At 34.2% G+C, this 10,868-nt stretch overlaps 1 pseudogene; it reads left to right on the top strand.

The window, feature by feature from the left end:
• The first annotated feature begins 2,253 nt into the window (after positions 1 to 2,253).
• LOC116853539 lies at positions 2,254 to 10,294 on the top strand (annotated as a pseudogene).
• Positions 10,295 to 10,868: the final 574 nt, after the last annotated feature.

Raw genomic sequence — 10,868 nt, 5'->3', positions numbered from 1 at the left:
AAATTGTTGTTTAGGAAAATAATTGTGTATGCTGACTGAATGTTATCGAGAAATGTCGAAATTAATCACAAACTACCTGTTTCGTTAGTAATGACTACTAGAACTGTTTGCATTGCCATCTAACATTTGCGGGCGGAAACTAAGTTAAGGTCCTAATACTTGCGATACGTCGAAAAACAATTGTCTCCGCTCCTCTCGTATTCTTATATAAGTACGCAAGAAAAGATTATATTACATCACATTAAAATTCCGCGAAATTATTTGCAATTATTATAATATATGCAACATGAATATATTATAATATTATAATATATGTATCTACAAAAATTATATTGCATTATTTTCAGATAATCACGGATAAAAATGCGAATATCTCCGTCATCAAAATACTTTTTCTTACGTTTCGAGATGGTTATAATAAACTTATACTTTTATTGTTACTCAGCTGAAAGACTAATGACAGAAATAATTAACGAATTATAAACTTCTTAATAACGATTTACGTGATGGTGAAATCTTATTTGCAGAGTATCAATGTAGCGTATGGTATGTACGAAAATAAGTGGTACGATTTGCAGCCAAAAGACGCGAAAGATATTGTTACGTCCTGTGCAGACATGAGTCATGCACTCTATCTTTGCCTCCTCTGTCAGGAAACAACAAACTATTCCGAATCGTAAGACCTTTTTTTTGTCTTTCCCCAATAAAAATTCCGACTAAAATTCCGAAATAACCCTGGGAAATACAGCACTAAAACTCCTTAATCCGCAAAGTAAACTTCACCGGACCTTATCCTGGGATCAAAGGAACCGCTGGATAACAAAAAATTATGTCCGTTACATTTTCTAACTTACGTTATCCGGTTCCGCCTCATCTGCTGATTCCCTCACCACCTTAAAAATCCTCCAATAACCTTCTCTTTTGAAATGTATGATTTTCTCCACCCACAACCCCAGCCAAGAAGATTTCCTTAACACTGTCTACTTACTTACTACTGGATACAGCAGTCCCCCATACCATTTTCTCTGACGAATCCAACAACCTAGGAACCCCCAAATTTCCACATATTCCCTACCAAACCATTTCCAGTTGAAATCGTATATAAGCGCGACTCCGCGCACCTCGGCCTCTTCTTACGCTCTTTTTACCTCACTTCTCTTGGACGTCACTTCTCTTGGACTTCTCTTACTCTTGTGCTTCTACTACCACTGAGGAAAAATCCAAGTACCCTAAGGGTTCAGCTACTCAACTCTCTGTGCTTATTGCTGTATTCATCGTGCGATCGTCCACAACCCTCACACACAAACACCAGGTTCTATCCAGACGAGGATCGAAAGGGACCCAACTGAGAAATCCAGCAACAGTTACTCTCTCCTCCAAATCGCACATCAACAGTAAGTTATAGTTTGTTACTCGTTTTCTTCAATATCAAAACTTTAACTCCGGGTAGCTCGCGTACAGTATTTGTCCCGGATTACGCACAGGTTCCTTCCTAGACTCCTAGAACTTTTCACTCTCTTTACCTCCCAATGATCCTGAACATTAGTGCTCACCCTCACCCAGAAGTCCACACACACACACACACACAAACACACACACACGCGCGTACTTTGTCTCCGTGCTAGTAATTAATAAAAATTGTAACAACCCCGCGAGGAAAATAAATGTAATCGTTAAGAATTATCTAAATTCTAATTCAAATTATATCACAATTTCTTTTCGAATCCTTCCCTTTTCCCCCTTCATTTCTCTTATCCGCTCTCGGTCCGTCCGCGATAAAGAGATTCAGTTCTCTGATCGAAAAAGGACCACTCGTCGTACGTCGGTACACGCGTAAAGCGATCCTTCTGGTCGTTGACTCGTAACTCGACTTGCTAGTACGATCGAGACCTTACGTCGTGTTGCGTTCTCTACCAGGACGTAACATCCAGACGTAACAATATGTTTATAGTATATCGATCTACGATCTCGCTTAAATTAAAACAAATTACTAATTATGACTAATCCACATTAATTATTACTAATTATCAATTTTTTTACTAATTATTATTATCATTATTAATGTCCATTGCTATCAGTTATTGACAAACATATTTTCCTTATAAATACTTTATAATTTACAAACATTTAGTAAATCTTTTATTAACACATTGTTTTGCAATTTTTTATGTTGATATATGTAAAAATATTCTAGAATAATTCTCACTCGTACTAATACAATATGTTTGTAATTTCGAAGCGCTTCAATCGCTGATGTCATCGGTCACGAATGATTGGGTTATCACGAAGAGCAAACGGGTTACGATGCTGAAAATCGCAAAGTGTAGAAGAAGCTTGTCCTTCAAGTGTTACATGGGCGCCGCATGCACGATCTCGTTTTACATGTATTTTAATCTCTTGAGATTTTTTCGAAGCCTTCATCAGCCGCAACGAAAACTCGTCTATCATTTCACCTAGGTGAACTCGTCTATCATTTCCCTTTAGCATCCAAAAGAGTCCGAACTACGAGATGATGTACTTCATTCAACTCGCGACTGGTGAGTACGCGATATTCGCCAACTGCGCCGTCGACAGCTTGGTTTCCATACTTCTGCTGCATGTTGCAGCATTTCTGCGCACAATTGATAAATCTACGAATAACGCTCAACGAGTTGGTGGATGAACTAACCAACAAATCCATATCATCCTCGGAGTTCAAGCAGCGTCTAGCAGCGATCATCATGCGACACGGGGATCTCATCAGGTACGTCGGAGAACTGCCGCAAAGAATGCAACTGCGATTTCATTCTGTGACGTGTTTATACAAAGTTTAGAGAAATTTATTTCACTGGTGCGCTCGTGCTCGCGCTTAAGATTATAAAATACGACATAAATTTGCGAGTAGAAACGCAACCAACCAAGCTGAAATAAAAGTTACTAGCTAGCTCGTCCACAAAAAATTAAATTTTCTAGCTCGTTACTAGCTTGTTATTAGCGTTACTGGTTAATTATTCACTAAAATGTAGTAGTTGATTTCGTAATTTAAAAACTGTCTAACCATTACGAATCAAATATGTTAGTGTAAATGGCGCTGTGTATTTTAAAAAATATATAATCTATTTGTTATATATAAAAAATAATCAATCATTAACATTTCCCTATCATGTAGCAAAGCGAAATTGAACTTATGTTATTTCTTAAAAATCTTAAAAAAGCAGTAGTAAACGTTACATTATTGACTATTTTAATTTAACAATTTTTCATTTCAACTATATAATTACTTTACTATAATTACATAATTATAAATATAATTTTAATTCGAAATAATTATAATTACTTTTGTCTAGTGGTCAATTAATTCATTTATCTAAACTCTAAGAGAAGTAATCGTTACGTTTATACCTGTTAATGTGGATTAATGATCTTAGACATTGATTTACTATTTTCGTGATTAAACAAGATAAACTTCAAGTTCTACTTTGATTCAATTTCTACTTTGATATACATCACAATTTGGTATTATATGAGAAGCAAGTAATGCACTAATTTTAAAGACATGCAAAGACAATCGATTATTACAGTGCGGTGTTGTGTATGTACATGATGGCTATTTTTCAGCTGTATTTCAAAACATTTCAGATTTTCATGGTAAATGAAACAGAGTTCGTGTGCGTTTTGCTTATGATCTTTACGTCTTATAAGTAATTGTTTAATAATGATATCTTGCTTTTCCGAAATATGGTGGGAGAATTTACCAGTGCATCATAGTCGGGCATGCTTGACGACAGACTAATATATTGTACAGAAGACTGATCTGTGATGCGATCAGAATAGATACGTGATCTATGCTGAACTTAGTTATCATGTATAACACACACACACACACACACACACAATTGAAGGTGACTTGAAGTTATTTCAGAATTTCATTATTTTCAGAAAATAAGCAACAAGAACTCAGAGATGTTTAATATTAAATTAACTTTTCTCGTGTATTATACCTTTTGGGGTATTGTGTTGTTGGGCGGTTGCCTCTTTTATTTGACGTGATCGGTCGCTCGCGGGGAGGGTGCAGTGACACTCACGGTTTCTTTTAACAAGTAACAAGAAACATTTTATTGTACGTTGGTTACACGTGTGTGTGTGTGTTTGTGTGCGTGCTTGGGAATTGTTCCCTCTGTTTTATGGCTCGTCGAGCCGCCGCGTTCAATCCCTTGCCCTGGGGACGACGCGTCCTTCTACGCTGGGAGCTTCCACGGCGCGGTGATGAAGACGTCGGTCGCTGCAGATGCTGGCGCTGAGAGAGGTTCCCACAAAGGCGGGGACGGCGTCCCAGCCCGCGTTGGTGAGGGTGTCTGTGTCCGCGGCGTCTGACCGGACGGACCTTCTGCCTCGGCCTATGGGGAGCTGTCTCCAAACAGCTGGTACAGGCGTTGCCGTAGGCCCTGGCTCTTTGGCGTGTGGGCTAGTGCCCGCGCCGAGGAGCTGGCCGACTGCCCCTTCTCCGACGTAGTGGAGAGATGGACGCCTCTTCGGCGTTGGTGGCCTCGTTGCCGCTTCTTCAGCAGACACGCTTTTCAGCGCGAAGTATCGCTTCTTCAGCGAGGCGCACTTCTTCAGCGCGGAGTATCGCTTCTTCAGCGAGGTGCACTTCTTCAGCGCAAGGTATCGCTTCTTCAGCGATGAGTAGCGCCTATAGGTGCTGTTGGTACCGCTGCTGGTATTAGGGCTATTAATAAAAAGTCGCCACTAATATCAGTGCAGCGGTGTGCGAGTGTGTCAGACCTCCCGCTGGGTCTGCCTTTTATTGCTGCTTAATTAGGATTTTCTCGCGAGAAAACCCCCCCGCGAATGCGCCACCGCACGACGTCGCGCGGAGGCTCTCGCGGTTGTGCGGCGGCTCGGCGAGCGGCGGCGGCTCGGCTAGCGGCGCCGCGCTTGTGTGTGTGCGGATCTATATCGATCCGCCACATACCTCAATGTTGGCACCTTTGCACATTTATTGCTATTCAGTTGAAAAACTTTTGACAAAGGTAAACAATTGTACGCCTTAATCTTTATAGTGTCGACCGAAAAAATGTACCTAAGCGTAAAAGACCAAATTGATGTAGTTTGATAGAATTTGAAAAAAAAGTACAAAAATAAAATTAAGAATAATATTTACCTAATTCAAAAAGAAACATTACGAAATAAAAGGATCGTATGCACAACGATATATCGTCGTTGGCATTTTTCGCAAATGTTGCTAACAACGATATATCGTTGTTCGGTACTATAAGAATTAATAATGACTTATGTAACATTTGAATCTATTTTACAGAGTACTGGCATGGTGTACGGCGTACGAATACAAATGGTATGATCGAAGGATGCGAAGGTTTTAATGTTTATCGTGTATCGATCTATGATTCCTTTTAAACTCACAGCTGAAGAGCTCGCGACCTTCTCATTGGAGTTGTTTGGAACGGTGAGATGTCAGGGAAAAGTACAATATTTTTTTTCATATAACTTTTACACACAATGATATCCTTTTTTCAAATTATGATATATATATATATATATATATATATATATATATATATATATATATATATATATATATATACACAAAGACAGCATTCGATGCGAGCGAATGAACAACTAGGCTGGGAGTCTAAAACACATAAACACAGGAGAAAAACAAGAATAACTTTGTTTTTCGTGTCTCGAGCTAGACGATATGACCGGCTTAGTTGTTCATTTGCTCTCATCGAACGCGGTTAATCATTCACGACGTAATATCATACTCAGTACTCAGTCGAAACTCGCGCATATCTGCGCTTCACGATAACGCTTCTCGATCTTTGTATTTTAAAAACGAGTCGTGCTCTCTCGCATCTTACTCTTTGTCTTTTCCCTTTCTTTTTCCAACTATAATTTCAAATTTCTTTTTTAAAAATGTTAACCGATAAAGAAAAAATAATGCTGTTTCTTTATCGAAAATTTGGAGACCATATTACATCATACGAAGAAGTAATTGATCTACACGTTCAATGCTGCATATCCTGATCGCAATTTTATTTCTAAATCTACCGTTCAGAAGACAGTGATACGTTTTTACGAAACAGAAACAGTTAAAGACCAAAATCCTTTCAAGCCTCATAACTCTAAATATACTTAATAAAAAAATACTTTATTATAGGCTTTTGGAAAGCCCTTGAAATAAGCTACAAGAATATGTAATAAAAAGTGGGGGGTCCAATTTAAAAAATTTAATTTGACCTTCGTATGACCTTCGTCCTCCACCCAAAGTCAAATTTTTAGCCATCATTAGGTACATTTTATTAAGCCCTACAACTTTGCCACTTACATATTTTTCGCTACAGTTGATTTTTTTCGAGATATTTGACTGTTTCCGGACTTTTTGCCAACCCTGAATATATATATATATATATATATATATATATATATATATATATATATATGTTTTTAAACAAAAAGCTATTAGAATATTACGTATTATAACAATCTTTGAAATAAGCTACTTATTTCTTTCTTCAAAAGTAATTAATTATCTATTAATAAAGTAACTTGTTACCGTGACTTTTAGTCAAGAAATAATTATTCGTTACAGTTTCCGTTCCCTTTCCTATCAACTTCTGATGACCCTTTTTACAAATTATTCTATACTTTCTGTTGTATTAATTGACGACCGCGATCCCAAGATATGAAAATTGTGGTAACCAATAAACTTCTACAAGATGTCTGTACACATGTACATGATAACATATGTATAATACACATTTCGTATATATGTACATCAGATCAAATTAAGCATTTCTCTAACATTTTGCGAGTAATTGCGTAAAATATTTAGTTATTAATTAAAGAATTATTATTAATTAAAGAAGATTAGCAAGATTAGCAAGATTAGTTATTATTAATTAAAGAAGATTAGCAAATAAATCGCGTGTAATACTGTAAGTCAGTGATAGATTTTCGTGGGTTTTTTCTCAATCGGAAGACTGTCCGTATGTGTCGAAATTCTTATGATTTTACGTTGAGACTCGCTTACGCAAACGTACAGGGCTTCCGCCCAATCAAAACCATAACGATTGATATTGATTCAAGGTTGATTCAACGTTAAAATGATCGATGAGCCTTCATCGACGTCGAATCAACCTTGAAACAACATGTGATTCTGGCTGGATGCCTGTGTGTGTGGGTGTGTGTATGTGAGAAGAAAACTGACAAAAATCCATCACTACTATGAGTGGAATATTGTGAAGGTAGAGTAAATCAAACTGAACAAAAAATTCTTTTACTTTTTAGAGAACCACGTAAAATTCGAGATATTAATAAAAGAAGTTTAGTATGATGCTGTAGGACGTTCTCTGTAGACGTGAATTTATCGAAAATATTGTTGAAACGCGACTGCCTCTTGGCGATGGTGAATATCGGTTGACAACTAAAGGTAGAGTAGCGATGCAAGCAACGTAGAAATAATTGTTTTTCGACATAAGTACGTCAATATGTCATACGCGTGTTGCTAAAAAACAGTCGCAAATCTATTATTTTTCATTGTACACTATAGGAAAAGATATAAATAAATTTATTCAATTCACACTTTCATTTCATCCGATTATTTTTCAATATACAGGATGTCCCATTTTAATTTTCACACCAAAATATCTCGAAATGTACAAAAAATACGGAAAAATGTTTCAAACAATAGTTATATGGTTCAATGGAGGACATAAGAAAATACCACTGGTTTGACTTTGGGTGGCGCCGCCAAGGTCAGGCCAAGGTAAACTCTGCTTTTTTAAATAGAAATATATATCTTTTATTACGGAATTTTATTCTACATAAAGAAGCAAACAACTTTTGTTTGAAAAAAATTGCCATACAACCTCGATTTTCTAAGATATTTACGGAAATATCTACAAAATTATTGGTTTCAATAATTTTTTACTCTCAAAAAGGTAATAATAAGGCAGCAAGCATTTTTAAAAGCTTGCGCATTTGGAAAAATATGCGTGGTCTTTGAACGTATCTGAGTTCTGCTTCAATCCTCCCTGATTTTAAGAAACAGCCAAGCATACAGCAGGATCAGTCGATAATAACGAACGAATAAGCAGGCTACGTGTTCACAAAACCTGCTTTAATGTATGGCGGTTGAACGCCATTCGTTTCGTTATCGTCGTACATCATTATCAATTACTACCTAAAAGGATTTACAAAGATGTACGCAGATGGGTGATTGAATTCTTCTCGTACTGAGCACGCGCAGAATTACTGTTTAACTTGATCGTGAAGAGCGTCTCAGTCAGACTATAAATTCCATTCCGTGAACTTCAATGAGTGTTAACAAAAGTAGAATCCGTTTCATGAAATAAAAAAAAAATGAAAAAATTTCCAGCGCAAATTTCTTTTAAAATTGCATAATCTTATTGTGAGATAATTATGTAATGCAATAGAGTACACGAAACATGCGATTATAAATGTAAAAATGGGAAATTTTCGTTTTGATTTAAATATCAATGAAGATTAATCATTACAAATAACAATTACAATTCGGTCAATGATAAACGTAATAGTAACTTAAACTAAAAAAAAAGATAACAAAGAAGTCAAAATGGCTTAGAAAGACTTCAAAATATAGTATGTTAATCTTTGCATCGAGAAAAATATGTGTGTCGTCTTCAGTACATTCTTCAAATTTTATTAATCATAATATTTTGATGCTTCAGTTTATCTTATATTACATAACTTAGCATTGAGTTACGCAATAACAACGTTGGCGTGTTCATTTGTCATGTACTGTTTGCTTATTGTGTTAAATAAATATTACAGAGCATTATCCTATATTTGTATTAATCATAAAAATTTATTTTTATTAATTACTCAAAGGTTATACATCCAGCAAAAAGACATTTGTCATTTGTGTGATTGAGATTCTGTTTTTAATTTCTCGTAAAGTAAAATTTGTGTTTTAAAAAACTACTATTACATTAAAAACTAATTACTCAATATTATTCACACATTTCAGAATTATTGACCACTTAGAAAATACAGGATACATACGCTGGAATAAATACGCTGGAAATATTATTTAAAGTATTATTTTTTAAACATTATATGTTTATAGAAGATATCCACTTAGATATCCACATAGATATCCACTTTTTTATGTAGTTGGTGATAGTAACAATTAAATAAAAGATGTAATATTTACTGTTAGTACTTTGTTGTAGAAGTTTATAAAAAGCATGCTACATCGTAAGCTGTCTATAGATCTTTCGCGTTCAACTTCGCATTTCCACGACAGGATGCGAAAGTTGGCATAAAAGTTTGTTTTAATTCCATATGTTAGCAAAAAATATTTGCTTTCGACGTCAAATTGATTACAACGTTTTTGCATGTTAAAGTTCGATATGTCGCGAAGTGGAAGCGGTACAGAACTTGTATCTGGAAAAACGCTCTAACCAATCTATATGCTGAAAGCGAATATTTTTTGTTAATATACGGAACTAAAGTAAACTTCCATGCCAACTTTTGCAAAATATCGTGAAAATGTAAAGTCCTACGCGACAGATCCATACTACTTTGGATACGGCATGATTTCAATAGGCATCTGTAACAAAATACTAAGAGCAAATTATTGTTTTTATCCAATAATTACCAATAATACCATTGTCTCTTTAAACAAAAAGTGTTTAATAAATAATACATTAAGCAACATATTTAATATATACATTTGACAAATGTGTACAATATTGGAGTAATTAATTACTAAAAATAAATTTTTATAACTTTATCCTAAACACTGTATGTTAGAAATTTATTTTTAAATTAATTTAAAAAGTTCTGAATCCCATTAAGCTTAACATTTCAATTAAGAATATAAAATTAAAATAAAAATTTGGTTTACTTATTGCATACAGCTAAATTAATTTTGTTTTGGGTAAAGTTTTATAATTTTTGTAAAAAAAATAAATTTTTCTTTTAAATACATGATAAAAAATGAGTTCTTCTAAAATTTTTATATTTTAAGTAAGTATATTTTATCAGCAAGAAATTTTCTTCGCAGAAAATAGCCATTACTTAAAAGAAAGGAAGTAAACTGAGTAATCACTTTTCTTAACAATATTTGTTTATGTGTTTGTATTGTGTGTGTATATTTTTGTTGTTCTGGAACGTGCATTTTAGATATCTGTCTTTATCATTACTGCATGTAAAATTAACAATAAAAATAATTTTATTCTTTATTCTATTGTAGATGGTGATGACGTCAATGGAATACCTATCTGTGTTGCTGACAATGAGCAATTAAAAGAAATAATAGTTGATAGTTAATAATAATAATTAGAAGTGATAACATATTAATTTAATATAATTGTGCGCCACTTATTTTATGATGAATGACTAAACTTGTTATATGTACTGTATGTTAGATAATTGTACTAAAAAAATACTATCTATATAGTATAAGTTCTTTATAAAAAGATTAGATTATAAGAAGTTGTCCCTAAAAAGATATTAAGACTGTTTTATTGTTTCCTTTTTGCTTTATCTTTTAACATATTAGTTAAGGAGCTTATTCACCGGATATGTATTTTCAAAGCGCACAAGTTGTGTATTTTCAATGACGTATCAAGCGAGCTAATTATAAATTCACTATTTATTGATCTATAATCGACCATTATACAAACACGATTTAGCAAATATTATTTTTTTTCCTATTCTATGTTATATCTAGTATATAAAATTTATAAAATTTAATTTAATATAAAATAAAATCTCTTTTATAATAACTTTTATTAAATTTTTATTTAAATGATATTATTTTATACGAAATAATTGTCATCTATATGATATCCATAGTGCTCCTTCATCTATAATAGCTT

Source organism: Odontomachus brunneus, unplaced genomic scaffold (assembly GCF_010583005.1).
Source record: "Odontomachus brunneus isolate Ranch 3 - 2012 unplaced genomic scaffold, Obru_v1 Obru_scaffold_354, whole genome shotgun sequence".
Classification (NCBI taxonomy): domain Eukaryota; kingdom Metazoa; phylum Arthropoda; class Insecta; order Hymenoptera; family Formicidae; genus Odontomachus; species Odontomachus brunneus.
Note: the sequence above shows the minus strand (reverse complement) of the source record. Positions and strands in the feature narration are given on the sequence as shown.